The sequence below is a fragment of the Pinus tabuliformis genome, chromosome 4_2, assembly GCF_031772625.1.
Source record: "Pinus tabuliformis cultivar Carrire ecotype Pingquan chromosome 4_2, CPIR1, whole genome shotgun sequence".
NCBI lineage: Eukaryota > Viridiplantae > Streptophyta > Pinopsida > Pinales > Pinaceae > Pinus > Pinus tabuliformis.
This window is the reverse complement of record NC_142304.1, coordinates 414,991,075-415,008,946: the sequence shown is the minus strand read 5'-3', so window position 1 is coordinate 415,008,946 and position 17,872 is coordinate 414,991,075. Positions and strand designations below refer to the sequence as shown.

At 38.1% G+C, this 17,872-nt stretch overlaps 1 pseudogene; it reads right to left on the bottom strand.

Moving 5' to 3' along the window:
- Nucleotides 1-14,400: 14,400 nt before the first annotated feature.
- On the bottom strand, nucleotides 14,401-16,781 carry LOC149169718 (F-box/kelch-repeat protein At5g60570 pseudogene; annotated as a pseudogene).
- Between the last annotated feature and the right edge of the window lie 1,091 nt (nucleotides 16,782-17,872).

Sequence of the window (17,872 nt, the reverse complement as noted above, 5' to 3'; positions counted from 1 at the left end):
GCTTCTAACTTTCGCATACGGACTCGGATTGACGAACCGTTCACACCGTCACGATCAGGACGATGCAATCTATGCTTTGGTCCTGAGTCGACATCATTCTGAACACTTTGATTTTCGAACGTTCATAAACCCTCTTTGTCCTATGTGTCTCTCTCAAGCCACCTAGATCATGGTGCAAAGAAGAGATGGAAACAAAGTTCGAGATGGACATTGACTCTTGGGTTTGAAGGTTTGACAAAGATCGAGGAAGATTTCCCTTGGGTGGGGAAGAATGTAGTTGAAATTCTAAAGAGATTTAAGATGGAGCATTGCAAAGCTATGGCCACACCCACAATCACTAATTTGAAAAAGGTGACAACATCGGATTCATAGTTGGTGGATCCCAATTGCTGATTTTTTGTAGCATTGGGAGGTATTCCCGCATGCCTAAGTCGACCTAGAAAAAGAATGAAAGATTAAATTAAAATTTGATTTTTGGAGCACCAAGTTGGCCTAGGAAGACAAGTCGGCCCAAGTCATGAAGGCACATGAAGGGACAAGAGTGATTGATGTTCGAGAGGGAGAATTGTATAGCCATCAAGGATTGTGCCAAATGATCGAAAGAGTTTCCAGTTCTGAGGGAGAAAACAATCAGGGAGAGTGGAAGGAGCAACCTTCCAAGAGGATGTCATGGGTTGAGATTGCCAGACAAGATGCTCAGAAACAGGGGGTCTCTAAGAGTTGTATGCCTTCTATGAAAGGACCATGCCACACAATCGAATATGCTTTAGTACAGAGGGAGCAACAGTGGCAGGGGGATTTTTATCGTGACAGAGGGAATATGCCTTCTATGAAAGGACCATGCCACACAATCGAATATGCTTCAGTATAGAGGGAGCAGTAGTAGCAGGAGGATTTTTACCGTGAGAGAGAGAATAGCCAAGATTTCCATAGGATGATTTGCTTCAGTGCCAAAGGGAGCACCTAGTCAAGGTAACAAGAAAGAAGTTGTGGTGATGGATCCAATTAAGGAAGTTGGTAAGTATATGGTTGAGGCGAGGTATGCGACAAAACATGGGTTGAGGTACTAGCGTGGTACAATTGGATATGGTGTGAGATATGTCTTAGATGGTGAAGTGAGGTTGCAGGTATATACAAATTCGGATTGGGCTAAGTGCAGAGGACAGAAAGACCACCTCAGGGTGCTACATCAACTTGGGATCAATTATGATGTCTTAGTTAAGCAGGAAGCAGACTTCTGTCGCACTTATTACCACAGAGGCAGTGTATATCACAGATAGTGTTGTGAGTCAAGGAGCAATGTGGTTTCACAAGCTACTTGCAAGGCTATTTGATAAGGTGCTAGAGATGACCTTGATATATTTTGATAGTCAAAGTTGTGTCAAGCTTTCACAGATTCTAGTATTTCATGACAAATCAAAGCACATTGAGATAAAATATCACTTCATCTGAGACATGGCACAAAAGGGAGCAGTGAAGCTCCAATACATATCCACAGATGATCAGATTGTAGACATTCTCACCAAGCCTCTGTTTAGAAAAAAGTTTGTATACTTCAGAGACAAGTGTGGCATGATGCAAAAATGTCTTTCTCGTTGAGAGGGAGTGTTGATGTCTTTGCAAGATCGGGCAAACCATCTCCTAAGAAGCCAAATGGAATTGGGTCGTGTTGGGTCCCTATAATACTAGTGATTACCCCATTACTATTGTAGTTATACCCCTTATTAATATTGTTGTGCCCCTATTGCCCCCATATTGTTATTACTGTGCCCCATAGAATCCCTCTATTGTTATTTTTGTGGCTTTATATTATTATTGTTAGGTCGGCTGGATTATATTGTGACTCCTTAGACTCCTATATATAGAAATGAGGTTTTGTCATTTGAATCATCCAAGAATTGTTCATTTATGTAATGTAAAGGAGGTTGCCCCCTCGAAGAGGCTGAATTCTAAGGCGTTGATCTATATTTTCTATCTTTTCTTGAGCTGGTTTCATAACATTTGGTATCAGAGCTTTGGATTCTAGGGTTTCGCTGCTCCAAACAGGTCATCGTGGAATTTTCGCTATAACTTTTTTTTCTATGACGTTTCATAAGTCGCAAAAAAAACCCATTTGAGAAGAAACCGCGCTGAACCTTGGGTCTGAATTTCATATCTTTTCACGTGATATTTGCGGAGATATGATCTGAGGAAGTTGGTCTTTTTGCAGACTCCTGAATTACATTCAAAACAGGGGACCTGGGGAAAATCATCATAACTTTCTCTCTAGGGATCGGATTGAAATTTCATAAGAAGGTACAGAAAGAGGACGGATTGTAGTTTCTTGTATGCATTTTTTAGATCCAAAGGTCGAAACAGTGACTCGTGGCACGTCGTACAAGTTCGCTCCACTGAACTAGTCTATAATCAAGTCACTGTGGGAGATTTCACATAACTCTTCCTTGGAGAATCCAATTTGGGTCAGACTTGTGGCATTGGAAAGAGGACACAGAGGGCTACTGCAAGTCACAAATTCAAAACTATATGATCGAAAAGTACAGAGATACATCAGAGGCAATATCGAGCTCCTACAAAGTGAAAAAATGTGTGTAGATTTTCTTAAATTTTTGCTTAAGCTTGGTTTGAAAATTTATTTTGAAGGAATTCAAAGGGCATAATAGAGCATTATTATCGGTAACTGATGCCCCGAGGAAAGAAAATACAAACACCTAGTAAGGAACCTGAAAGCTCTAGCATGACTCATGAAGAAGAAGAAGAAATGCTATATGATATATCAAAATTACAAGAACAAGTGCAACGAGTGTCACTTGCACAAAAAACAACAGAATCTAAAATGGATGGTTTAAGGAAAGATGTAAAAGCTAAGATGGATGGTTTAAAGAAAGGTGTAGAAGCTAAGATAGATGGCATGGAAGCTAAGGGGAATGGCATGGACGCTAAAATTGATGACATGGATGATAAGATGGAAGAATTGAAGATAAATAGGAATAAGTTGCTACAAGAAATGGTCACTAAGGGTGAAAGGGTACTAAAGGAAACTCATGATGAGAACAAAAGAAATGTTAATCATGATCCCATAGACTCTAATGTTGGATCAAAGACTCACCATGTTCCAAAAATCGATATGAGGAAGTTTGATGGCAAAGATCCCGCCACATGGATATTACAGATGGAGCAAGTCTTCGATCTCAATAATGTGCAAAACACACAAAAGTTACGTATGGCAACTTTATATTTGGAACCAAATCAGTTTTTATGGTATCAATGGCTTTGGTCTCGTATATAATTTATCACTTGGGCAATTTTTACGGAAGAATTGATAGCACATTATGAGGATACAAAAAGCAACACTTTTTTTAGCCAACTGATAAGTCTCAAACAAAAGGGTTCAATAATGGAGCACATTGAGGAGTTCCAAAAATTGAACATAAGGGTAAAAGATATTCCAGATGAGCATAGGATTGATGTGTTCATAGGGTCTTTAAAGGATAATATCCAACATGATGTTCGCCTTTGGGACCCTGATTCATTAGAGAAGGCATTCAGGTTAGCAAGAAAAATGGAAAGCAAAATTATGACAACCAGGAAGCATACCACTCACAACTATAAAGACGGAAGTGTTGTTGCCCCTAGTCTTCCACAACCTATAAGGTTGAGACCACAACAATTGGAAGAAAAAAGAGCAAAAGGGCTTTGTTACAGTTGTGATAGCAAGTACACTAAAGGTCATAAGTGTGCTGAGAAGAAATTATTCTACATAGTTTGTGAAGAGGAAGAATAAAAGGAGCAAGAAAGGTCAAAAAAAGAGGATATACTCAAGGAACAAAGCCTAGATGAATAACAAATAAATCCGACCATATCCTGTAATGCATTGGCAAGAATTACCACTCCTCAAACCATCAAAATACAAGGACAAATCAAGAAGAAAAATGTAATAGTGTTGATTGATTCAGGAAGCACCCACAATTTTATTCATTGTAAGTTAGCAAAAGAATTGAATTGCTACCTATATCCAGCACAAGAGTGTGAAGTGATGATTGCAAATGGAGGAAATATAAATTGCTCTGGAAAGTTCCATAATATCAAGCTATCCATGGGAGAATATGTATTGACTAGCCCAATGCTTTCCATTCCAATGGGAGGTGCTGATGTTGTACTAGGAGTCCAATGGCTACAATCCTTGGGTACAATAGCTTTTAATTTTCAAGAACTTTTCATCAAATTTTCTATGGAAGGAAAGGAAGTTGAATTAAGGGGTATTGCAGGGAAACCAAAAAAGATAATCAGCTCTAATGGTATGACAAAGCTTCTAAAAAAGGAGCAAAGAGGTGTAATTGCACAATTATGTTCACTAGATGTTTCCACATCGGAATCATCTATTTCTCCAGATCTCCAAAAAGTCTTGGACAATCATTCGAAGGTATTTGAGACTCCCAAAGGTCTCCCACCTATGCGTGATCATGATCATGCTATTCATCTAATTCCAGGAAGTGTTCCTCCAAACATCAGGCCGTACAGATATCCCTATGTCCAAAAGAGTGAAATTGAACGTATGGTTGCAGAAATGCTAGAGGCTGGTATAATTCAACCGAGTGAAAGTTCTTTCTCTGCTCCAGTAGTATTGGTGCACAAGAAGGATGGATCATGGCGCATGTGTCCAGATTATAGGGAGCTCAACAAGCTCACTATTAAAGATAAGTTCCCCATTCCTGTCATTGATGAATTATTGGATGAATTGCATGGATCAATTTACTTCACCAAGTTGGATCTTCATTCAGGATATCATCAAATCAGAATGAAGACTGAAGACATTTTGAAAACAGCATTTAGATCTCATGAGGGTCATTATGAATTTTGGTCATGCCTTTTGGCCTTAACAATGCACCTTCAACATTTCAAGCTTTGATGAATTCAATTTTCAAACCATTCCTTAGAAAATTTGTGTTAGTATTTTTTGATGATATACTAATCTACAGCAAGTCTTGGAATGATCATGTTAAACATGTTGACAGGGTGCTACAACTATTGGAGGAGAAACAATTATATGCAAAAAGATCCAAATGTTTCTTTGGAGTCCAGGAGGTGGAATATCTGGGTCATATTGTATCTCATGAAGGAGTTAAGGTAGACCCTAGCAAAAATTAAAGCCATTAAGGAATGGAAAATCCCCACATCCATAAGGCATCTGCGAAGATTTCTCGGGTTGACAGGGTATTATCGCAAGTTTGTGAAGAATTATGGGAGAATAGCAGCACCTCTAACAACATTATTGAAGAAAGATGCATTTTCATGGACTCCAGAAGAAACAAAGGCCTTTGAACATCTTAAAGAGGCAATGTGCCAAGCATCGGTCTTAGCTACACCAGACTTCACAAAAACCTTTATTGTGGAATGTGATGCTTCAAGAAATGGAATTGGTGTTGTTCTAATGCAAGATGAAAGACCCATTGCTTTTGAAAGTCGTCCAATCAAGGGAAAGTTTTTAAGCAAAGCTATTTATGAGAAGGAAATGTTGGCAATACTCCATGCACTTAAGAAATGGTAACCCTACCTAATGGGAAGACACTTCAAGGTAAAAACGGATCATGATAGCCTTAAATACTTTTTAGAACAAAGATTATCCTCTGAAGAGCAACAAAAGTGGGTCACAAAGATGTTGGGTTATGACTTTGAAATCATCTACAAAAAAGGGAAGCAAAATGTGGTGGCAGATGCACTCTCAAGAAAGGATGAGGATGTGGAAGCATTGTTGTGCGCCATTTCTATTATCCAACCAGATTGAATAAACGAAGCAAGGGAGGAATGGAAGAATGATGAAGAAGTGTGGGCACTTATTCGAAAGTTACAACAAGATTCCAGTACGTCTGATACATTTAGCTGGAAAAATGTTTCGTTATGGTACAAAGATCGCTTATACCTCTATAAGAATTCCCAGCTAAAACAAAAGATTCTTATGGAATTGCACACTTCCCCCTTAGGTGGGAACTCGGGGTTTTTAAAAACTTACCACAGGGTTAAGAAGGAATTTTTTTGGGATGGCCTTAAATCAGATATTCAAAAGTTTGTGGCAGAATGTTTGGTTTGCCAACAAAATAAAGTTGAAACAATTAAAACATCGGATCTATTACAACCTTTATCCATTCCAAGCCAACATTGAGAGGAGGTTTTAATGGATTTTATCACAGGTTTACCCAAGTCTGAGGGAAAGAGTGTCATCATGGTGGTAGTTGACAGACTTACCAAGTATGCACACTTTTGTGCATTATCACATCCATTTAAAGCCAATACAGTTTCTACTACATTTATGGAAACAATTCAAAAGCTACATGGAAACCCAAAGATTATTGTAAGTGACAGAGATCCCATTTTCACTGGAAATTTTTGGATAGAATTATTTTCTTGTCTTGGTACTCAGTTAGCTCATAGCTCATCTTATCATCCTCAATCTGATGGGCAAACTGAGATAGTAAACAAATGTTTGGAATGATATCTTCATTGCTTTGTATCTGATAAACAGACACAATGGGTCAAATGGTTGCCTGTGGTTGAATGGTGGTATAACACTTCCATACAGCAACAAAAATGACCCCATTTATGGCACTTTATGAGTATCAACCACCATCCATCACATCATATTTAAGAGAAAATTCTAAGGTTCAGGCAGTGGAACATCACATCGAACATCAACAACAAGTCCTCCAACTCTTAAAGGATAACCTCGTGTTGGCACAGAATAGAATGAAACAACAAGCAGATCAACATCGCAGTGAAAGAAGTTTTGATGTGGGTGATTGGGTATTCCTATGACTACAACCATATAAGAAAATGTCCCTCAAGCAAGCTAGGAAGGATAGTAAATTATCACCAAAGTATTATGGTCCGTACAAGGTGTTGCAAAATATTGGTACTATGGCATACAAATTGGAGCTTCCTGCAGCTTCTTAATTGCACCCAGTTTTCCATGTTTCATGTTTAAAGAAGGTTACAGGCGACAAGTTCCCAGTTCAAACAATATTGCCAAACCTTGACGAGGAAGGAAAAATTATATTGGAACCGGAAGCAGTCACAGAAACAAGAACTCGACAGCTACGAAATCGATCAATTTCAAAGTATCTTATCAAGTGGAAGAACTTATCCGCTGAAGATTCCACATGGGAGGATGAGAATTTTATGCAGAGGTATCCAGAACTACTCGAGTGTTGAGCACAACACTTTTTTGAATGAGAGGGGCATGTTGTGTCCCTATAATACTAGTGATTACCCCATTACTATTGTAGTTATACCCCTTATTAATATTGTTGTGCCCTTATTGCCCCCATATTGTTATTATTGTGCCCCATAGAATCTCTCTATTGTTATTTTTGTGGCTTTATATTATTATTGTTAGGTCGGCTGGATTATATTGTGACTCCTTAGACTCCTATATATAGAAAGGAGGTTTTGTCATTTGAATCATCCAAGAATTGTTCATTTATGTAATGTAAAGGAGGTTGCCCCCTCGAAGAGGCTGAATTCTAAGGCATTGACCTATCTTTTCTATCTTTTCTTGAGATGGTTTCATAACAGGTCGAGTCATGTTGATTTGACCAAGGGAGATGGATACATTCACCTGAGTATCTATGGACTTTGGTTAGGTCACGCCGATTTGACCAGAGGTGAATGGCCCATGGAAATTATAGAATTAGATAGATCTTCTCCTAAGAAGCCAGAAGGACTTGGCTACGTCACGCCATTTTGACTATAGGAGATAAATGAAATTCACCTAAAAAGCCATAAAGGACTTTGGCTAGGCCATGTTGATTTGGTCAGAGGTGAATGGTCTATAGGCAAATCCTCTCCTAAGAAGCCATGAAGGACTTTGGTTGGGTCATGTTGATTTGACCAGAGAAGATTGATAAATTTACCCAAGGAGCCAAAAAGGACTTTGGTTAGGGCCATGCAGATTTGGTCAGGGGTAAATGTCCCAAGAATCACATTGCCTACTCTAGGATAGAGTGATCTACAGATGTGCATGTGAGGAATCACAGTGCCTACTTCAGGATGGAGTGATCTATAGACATGCATCAACATATCAAGCTCATGAACATTTCTTATGGAGGAGAAATTTTAGCTCAAGGGAAATCTATTGCAACTAAGGAGAATACCTCCCTCGCTAAGTGGGAGCGTTGATTTTTTGTAGCATCGGAAGGTATTCCAACATTCCTAAGTCAGCGTATAAAAATTATGAAAGATTAAATTAAAATTTTGATTTTTGGAGCATCAAGTCTGCCAAGGAAGACAAGTCAACCCAACACATGAAGGGACGTGTCCTTTGGGGTATTTAACCCCATTCGACTTATATGAATAGTCATTGTGACCTCTCATTTTCCCCATCAAGCAAGAGCAAGTCTGAAGAAGGAGAAATCAGATTTTTTGAGGTTTATCTTTTCTTCATTAGATAGCCACACATGTGATGGAGGGCCAAGTTTCACTGTTATTGACCGAGCTACTTGACCAAGGTTTGACTACGCTATAGGAGTTGACAACAAGGTTGACCTCAGCCACAGGAGTTGACCACAGGGTTAAACTTTGATTGCATCGCTGAATCTGACAACACGCTGATTGTTTGACCAATGTTGACTTTTGGTAGTTTTGGCTAATTAGCATTGACTTGTTGAAGTTGGACCAAGTTTGACTAATATTTTTGACTTGGATATTGGCACATGTTTCTAAACAAATTGGGATTTGTGAACCTTGTTGAAAAATAATTTCTCCTAAAACAAAGTTGTTGGGTTTTCTCCCAAGGTTAGGTTTCCTAGTGTAAAAATATTCTCTATTGTGCATCACTGTCTTTCTATGATCTTTATTGTTTCTGCTACATTTTGTTGTTGATATTTTCTGAAATGTAATTGCTCAATGATATCAATGGCATAAGAATATTGTGTGTAAAATCATTAGGAAGTAATTATTTGGCAGAAAATAGAATTCTATTGTGTAACTTGTAGAAAATTCAATACCAATGATACAAATAGTTGGTAGGTTTTTTATGTATTTAGTTAACAAAAGACCAAATATATGTTTTGCATTTAACACATTGAGTTACTTCATAGTGGAGCATTGGATAGTAGCAAAACATGTGCTCAGAGATTTGAGGGGCATAATGAAGCATGGTATGAGATATCTTAGAGATGGTGAAATGAATTTGCAAGAGTATTCAAACTTAAATTGGGTAAGCAATGTAGTGAACAAAAAGAGCACATTAAGGTGTTGCTTTAGTGTTGAATTAATGATGATATATTAGTTTAGCATAAAGGAAACTTATGTGGCATTTAGCTCAGGAAACACAAAATACATGGCAATCAATGCTACTAGTTATGAGGACACCTAGCTTCGAAGTTACTTGCATAATTATTTGATCAAGAGTTGGACCCCATCATGATTGATTGTGATAACCAAAGTTGTATAAAACTCTTCGTGAATCTCGTGTTACCTGACTAGTCCAAGAACAAAGAAATCATATACCATTTCAAATATGACATAATTTAGAATGGAGCAATGGAACTTCAATATATTCCCATAGACCAACAGATGTTAGATAATCTAACCAAGCCCTTAGCAAAAGAGATATTTTAAGTATTCTGAGACAACATTGGATTGGTGCAAAATTCACTCCTTACTAAGAGGAAGGGTTAATAAATGTAGCTCGAGTAGGCAAGCACAAGGTCAATGTGAACATGTAGGAAGTAGTTTGAGACATTCTTTAGTGACCACCTTGAAAAAGGGATCATTAATTCTATCTTGTAATTTCACTTGAATAATTAAGAGTAAGAGTGAAAATGCTATGTTTTTTAGTGAGCTAGTCTTAGAAATCAAAATGAAACATTCTAAAAGTTCTAAATAAAGATTTAATCTTAACTGTACATTTCATGATTAATAATGAAACATTCTAAAAGTTCTAAATAAAGATTTAATCTTAACTGTACATTTCATGATTAATATAGGTCATAACTAGAATTGATGAAATTAGTGGCTAGAATTAAAGAGATTAGTTATCCTCCAAAGAATAACTAAAATAAAATTGATGAAATTAGTGGCTAGAATTAAAGAGATTAGTTATCCTCCAAAGAATAACTAAAATAAAATAAGAGAGAGCTCACACACATGAGAAGAGAGAGCTCTCGAGAAAGGAAAAGTGCATCTGAAAAATAAAGAAAGGTGCAAATCTATTAAAGTAACTAGCTAATACAATATGCCATAGAATCCATACCACCACTATCACTGTCTTTTTCTTCACTAACGAGCCATACATCTTCAAATCTTGCCATTTTTCTTCATTGACGAGCCATACATTTTCAGATCTAGCCGTACATTTCCAAATCTTGCCACACTCTATATTGCTAGAGTGCAATTTAGTGATGGAAAGGGAGATAAAGGTGTACAGCGCGCTCCATTTTCAGATCTAGCCGTACATTTCCAAATCTTGCCACACTCTATATTGCTAGAGTGCAATTTAGTGATGGAAAGGGAGATAAAGGTGTACAGCGCGCTCCACTTTTGCACCTGTACCTTGTTTTCACAAGTCATATACTGTTGTTTGGGGCAATTTTTATGATCATAAGTCTCATTTAAGCAGGCTGCAGATGCCAAAGGAATGAAAAGCGAGGAAAATTCCTAATGTGTGTTTTATTTCTTCCCATGTTCATTTTTTCCACTATTATGTTACTAATGCAATGTTCAAAAGAATTAATTTTGGGCTATTAAATAAATCGTTTTTTGAGTTATTTAATAAAAGAACATTAGGACAGTGACCTAGGTTGAAATTTTACATCATATCCTAGAGGTCTCCAAGGAGGCAAATTGGATTTATGATAATAGTCTATGGAATTTAATTGAAAGAAACGAGAAAGTATCCCTATCCAAGCTCTTATTTTAGCCTCTTTGTTGATCCTATCATACTTTAGAATGAAAATTTTCTCAAGCAATTTTAATTGATATAATTTTTGTCTTGATTTCCAGAATTCCCATGGTGGACCCTCCTCCTATTAATTCCTTGCAGAAGATTCTTATTATTATCATGTCAATTCACCTCTCATCTCTGATTCTGGGATCTCCATTGATTTTCTTCCTCACTACTACCCGTCTCCCCATCCCCTTCTATGTATTGCCATAATTAGTGTCTCATCTCTGATCCCGGTATCTCCATTAATTTTCTTCCTGACTACTTACCCTGTTTCCCCGTACCCTTCTATATATTGCCACAATTAATGTATACCGTGCTTGAAAGTTGATTCATTTCTTCCATGGTGTTCCTTATCCCATTTAAGGCTGCCCTTGTGGCTTCTTCCAGCGATAATGCAATCTTTGACTCCCAGTTATCTTTCCCCATAAAACGCTGAAAAAAACGCAATTGTTCGTGTGAACTTATGAGGCCAAAAAAGTGGTTTTATACCGTTGTTATAACCCAACCTCGGAAGGAAAAAAATGAAAACGGATAGACGCTAACAGCTTTAATATTTGTAAAATCAGCAACAACAAATTTAACACTGAAAAATTCCAACAGATTTTTTTATCACAAAACCTTTAATACTAACAAAGCAAAAACTAACAATAGCTACTAATAACACCCCCCGCATGTTTGAGATCCTGGATACCTAAAGTCCAGAACTTTCTTCAACGGATATGGACACTGACTTACGTAAACTCCAGGCACTATGGACGTTCCTCAAAGGACAAATAGTCTATTTCAGAGTCCCTGAAATAGCACGCCACCAAAAACCAATATCGTACGAAAAGAATCCCAACAAATAGGAGTTACAATTCTCTACGATTAACACTTATATGAGAGGGAGTTACTAAATATAAAGATTTACCAAGGATCTCGTGAGTGAAAGGGACATTAGTGTAAGCGTGCGAATAACAACTACTGGGCATGCATTGATAATTTTTTCCACTCCAAAGGAAAAATAGATGCTTCCACTCAATTATTATCACTAGCAAAGAATTATTTCTAAACAATGTAACACAATATAAGATGGAAAAAATACGTTATTTAAAGTGAATACAACATTGAATGTAAGTTTCAGGAAGTCAACACGGACATGATATAAAGTTAAGAAAAGCTTGCCAACAACGCATCAGATGCTTGCCAATCAACGATAGCTGCCCTGTGTTCAAGTTATAATTAATATATAGAAAAGACAAAATACATTGACTGGTTGACACGAATATGCATTCAAAATTTGAGATCAATTCTCACATAGACAACTGAAAATAATAATTGATGTGAGCTGATCAACATGATCTGCAAAACCAAATTACTTTTAACAATGTACTGGATTGTAAGAGCTTTGCCACCAAAGTGTTTATGCCTAAGGAGATTTATAGTTGGAAGCTTTACAATATTATAATCTCTTCTTTACAACCGAATGGTCAAGATGTTCAGCAATGACAAGATACAAATAATATGATGTATGCAACTCTATAATAATAGCTTGAAGTGGGGGTATATTTCAAGATCTATTTCCATAGACAGATTTTTTTGTAGATTGAACATATACAGATGATTCAAATGCACTTTATCCGTCATGGAACAATCCTTCTATCTGTATGATTAGACAAACCACATTCAGACTTGACCACAGACATATAAACCATATTTCTCAACTCACCCAAGCAGCAGAGTGCGAAAAATCTTTTGATACATCATTCTTTCAACATTCTTAAATGTAGGTTCCCAAATTGTAAGTCCCATACTAAAAGGAACGGGAGAATAACTTTACTAGCAAAAACACCAGTGACTGAATCATTTTTAGCAAAATGAATTTACATAAACGAGTGAATTCTTTGAACTCTTTGCTCTCCGTCGACTACACCCATCTGTAGTTGAAAATAGCCTTACAATGAAAGGAATCTAATGAAACCAAAAGATGGCCTTCAAAGCCCATAACATTGAGAGCGCATCAACACAGCGATTGCACATTCCCACAAATAGTGTGTTTCTGTCAGTTCCTAAGTCCAACTGTACCATGACCCTTCATGACGGAACATACATTGAACAAAATATTTAATAACACTATTAAACCATGCATGTAGAACACACCAGCACTAATAGATAGTAATAGAAATATTGGAATACTGGATCACTTTTCAAGATCACACAGTAATTTTTCAAGATCATAGAGTAATTTGATGAGGTTAATTGCTGCCAACTACAACATAAAGGGCCACAAATTTCTCAATTGGGTTTAGCTTGGGTAGTTGGGTAAAATAGTTATCTTCCCCACTTAGATTCAAAACCCATAAAATGACATATTAAGCTCTTGAAAAAAATAATCTATGTGGTGCTCTTAAATGAGTATATAATGTGGTGGTGGCACGGTACCAGTGACCTTACTCTTGCCTTCAGGCTAAGAGGAAGGCCGATTTCTTTCCTGGGCAATCTCCAATGCCCAAAAAGCTTTCAGATAGGGCGGCAAAGTAAAATCCTTCCCAGGAGGGTGCAGGGGGGATTCTTTTCCTCTCATCATCCATTATTTTTCCTTCTCTGCAGGACTTGGGCCATCAACCAACAATTATGCAGAGTTTATGGCTCTAAAGCTTTTACTCCATCATGCTCAAGAACAGGAGGTATCTCATCTCCATATCTATGGAGATTCTCTGCTTGTGAGAAACTGGATGAAGAGTTCCTCCAGGCTTCAAAATTACAATCTCCAGCCATGTTTCCAGAATATTCAACATTTGGTCTCTTCTTTCTCAAATATCATTTATGATCATGTTTTCAGGGATAGGAATCAAGCAGATCACCTCTCAAATACTGGCCTGGACTCGGATCCCAGCATTTGGAGTTACAACAGACAAAGAAGGTCACCGAACAAGAATTTTTCATAACTGATGGTTCTAATTAGGAATACGGCAGCAAGACTGATCCTGAAAACTTTTTTGCATCATCGAAATATATGCAGACTATAGGCTACTTTTTTATGCATCGCTATAAGACTGTTTCAAAAAGGATTTTACAGGGAATGATGTATATTCATTTTTTTCTGAGATCCTTTTTCATTCCGCTCCCCTATCTAATTGGACAGCTGCCAGGGGCTTTTTGGCCTATCAGGAATGCCATGGGCATATATGGATATACTTTTATATCTATAAAAAAATAACAGGATTTTTCTCTGGTAGAAAAAACACTTTAAGTCAACTTGTTTTCATAGTCCTAGTTAATCCTTGCTAAACTTAAAAGGAGAAAATAATTAATGTTAATTTCATGATAAACATACCGCCAACAAAATGCTCATATGAATTTTGACAATTAAAAGTTCTCAAGAGTTTATTCTATAATGTAATCAACAACAGATACAAATATGCTACAGTTATAAAGTTGAAGTGCACCCATGGACAATTCACAAAGACACAAGAACACGGTTTTGAATTTAAACTATGAATTAAGAAGCCAAAGTCATTCCATAATGGCTGAAAAATATAGTTCTATTCTTTTCCATGTCACATTTGCAGGAATAGCTGTTCAAAGAACATTATAACAGCATCCACATGGAAGTATTTATCATCTTAACATCAATCATCTGTAGTGTGTATTCTCCTCAAGCTCCCACAATGATTACGTCTGACCAAGTTAATCATTCTTTTGGTACAACACAAAAGTTGTTTGAAAAATCACCATATGTGAGAACCCCGAAAGAAACTGATTATCTGGTTGAGATAGGGAAAAGAAAGATAACTCAAATAAGCATTGATGGCTTCTTATCTGAACTTGCTGATCTCAGCTACACCACCTGTGCCACTTTCTTTGTTCCAAGGATGTGAAGAAAAAGATTAGCAGCTACCCATCAAACCAGTGTAATCTTGTACAGCGGTTCCATGAATAAATAACAGAACATCCCTTTTAAGATAAAGTATCAGAAAAAAAGAAGCTAACAACCCATTACTGCACAGTTATAAACAAAAACTCCTGCATGCTCCTTAACTGCCAGCACATTCCATTCTGGCGATCCCCCTTCTGGTGTGGGATGCCACGAATTTAACTCTATGCTTTCACCATTGGGTCCCCTTTGGCCTCCAATGACCATCAAGTCATTTCCACAGGCCTTAAATGCAAGACCCCAGCCATTTGTAAAGTCTGCCCTTACAGGCAATCTTCCCAACACATTCCACACATTGGTAACCTTGTTATACTTCTTGACTTCATTTTGCGAGTACTCGACAGCATAAAGCTGATTATTTACTACTGCAACCAAGGGAGGTGCATGGGCAGCTGCATTGCCTCCAGGAAACATGTCTGGAATCCTCCTCCACGTTTTTGTTTCAAGGTTATATTCTTCACCGCACGTAAGAGATTCTGTATTGCTTATCATCCCACCGATGACATAGAACTTGCGATCCATGAAAAACCCTGAGCAGAGCTTTCGGGGGGAATGCATATCTGGCAATGTTTCCCAAGTGCCACGCTCTGAATTATAAAGTTCTGCAGATCTAAGCACACCCCCAGTCGAATCACAGCCCCCTGCCACAATCGCAATTTGCTTATAACTGGCGGAACCAAACAAACACCTAGGCAGATTCATCGGCGGTCCCCTATACCAGCTATGTGTCAAAATACTGTACCTCCATATAGCAAATCCCGTCACCTCCCTTCCAAAGACAAGCAATTCTGTCCCAACAGCCAAAGATTCCTTGTCTGCAAGTGTAAAACAGTCATCAGCAGGCATCCTGGGCAAGCGCATCCAACGTTGCCGTGTGGGATCAAACGCTTCCCATCGATCCAGATTGCAGGCCAAGTAAATCCAATGCTCCACTATTCCGAGCTGTCTCCTCAAAATGTAAAGATCCCCGCTTCGAACAAGCAAATTCAACCTTTGGTTCACCAAAGCCAGTGCACCATAATCCGATCTCGATGATTGAGCAAAGCAATTCCTCGCCATGTCCTCATCATAGAGTCCGGGAATAATGTAATCATCAGATCCCTCACAGGATTCCCCCTGCTGCTGCCCAGAAGAGCCGTCAGCAGACTCCTTCAGACAAAAAACAGAGGACGCTTGCGCAGTAAAGCTGCAGATCCTCGACCTAGATTGACATTTTGACCTCGACAATCTCCTCATTTTCCGATGCGGAAAATCACTAAAGAATCCCTCCTTACCTTTCCCATCCATCCCGCCCTTGATCTTAGGCAACTCAAGCACATATGTCACAAAGTACCAATGCTGCTGTTGCTCTAGTTGCTCACAGGAACTCGGTAAAATCTGTGGCAATAGACAGCCCTGGCTGTCCAACATGGCTGGAAGAGCTTTATTATATTCCCCTTTCTTCCCCTTTCTTCCCGACCGAACCTCCCCTTTACAACACCCACGCGCGCACACACAGTATCCCTTCCAAACCCCAAGTTTCTATTTATAGCCCTAAAGTATTAAAGGCTGCGGCAAAACAACACTATTTCTTGCTAAATTTGCATCCAAAACAACAATTTCCTCCTCCAAATCTGTCTTATTCATAACCACCTTGCATTCTACCATACAAAACACTGAAATTCAATCAAACCCTACAGAACAAAGATCAAAGGTTTGCCCCCTACATACCAATTACAGCAAGCGGAAGCTGGATTTCACAATTTCGACCTCACAGCAATACTCATCTCGCTCTGAGATCGTCCTCCAACTCCATCAATCTCGAACCCGCGACCTCTGAAAGGATTCTGGAGGCTTCGGTGTTTCCTCCTCCTGGAGCTCTGCGAATTTCTCCAGGCGAAGGCTTTCTATTCTTTCTTTCTTTTACTTTGTGAGCCAAAGTGTCCTCTGCCCGAGATTCCGCACGGTTCCGCGCGCGGTTCTCGCACGTACACACGCTCCCCTCCGTTTCGCGCACTGTTACGCCGTGACGCAACGCGAGCCCGCCGTACACGGCAACGGGTCACCTCTACCCGGGGGGTCGTTTTCCAGAATTTACTGCATCCGGGTCGCATTTACTGCGGGTGGATTTCCGAAAATATCGTTTTCACCCAGCCGACTTTCCTTCCTTTGACAACTCACCGCAAGTTGACAATGACTGGCCAGTGACGACGTTATTCTGACGCCGTTCGCGCGCCGTCAAGACGGCGGTCTCTCACCACTTGTGCGTCGGCCATTGGTCACCGCCCCAATTCCAAAGTCAAAGTGGCCCAAGCAAATGCTAGCGTACATTTTAATCTATTTAATAGTTTCCATTTTTAGGTTTGGGGTTTAAACCTGGCTCCTTAATCTAGCAACCCTATCTTAATCTCTTGAATTGGGTGCAATAGACTTTTAAATTATTAATAATATATATATATATATATATATATATTTTTTAATTCGATGAATGTGTATGTTGGCTTAGCCTTGTTAGTGGACATGTGTGGGTGAATATATATGTGAATACTAGATAATGGGTAATAGAGTATTTTTTTTTTTAATTTGATAAGAATATTAAATATGAGAAGAGTTTTATTATGTTTTATGATATAACTATGGTTAAATAATGTTTTGAAGAGTGTTTTCCAGAGACACATAAATTATTGAAAAATGGATTAGAATTTTATATCAATTGAAATTATGCGTTTTTTGATCATTCGGAAGAAATTGTTATAAGATTAAGTAATACTTTTCATAATATATAAAGATTTTTTGTTTTGTATTCTGCACAAATGATTAATTGTGTAACAAATTTTTTTCTATTTGTGGGAATTTGATGAGGTAGAGTCAAAATTTTCATAACCTAAAATTTTATTTAATTTTATATTTTAATTTTTCCAATTTAGATGATTTAGAATTGGGTAAAGGTAATGTTTCACCATGCATCAATTTTGGATCATGGTAAAATTATATTCATGCTTTAAATTCTGCCAAAACATTATAAAATTTGTGGCTGA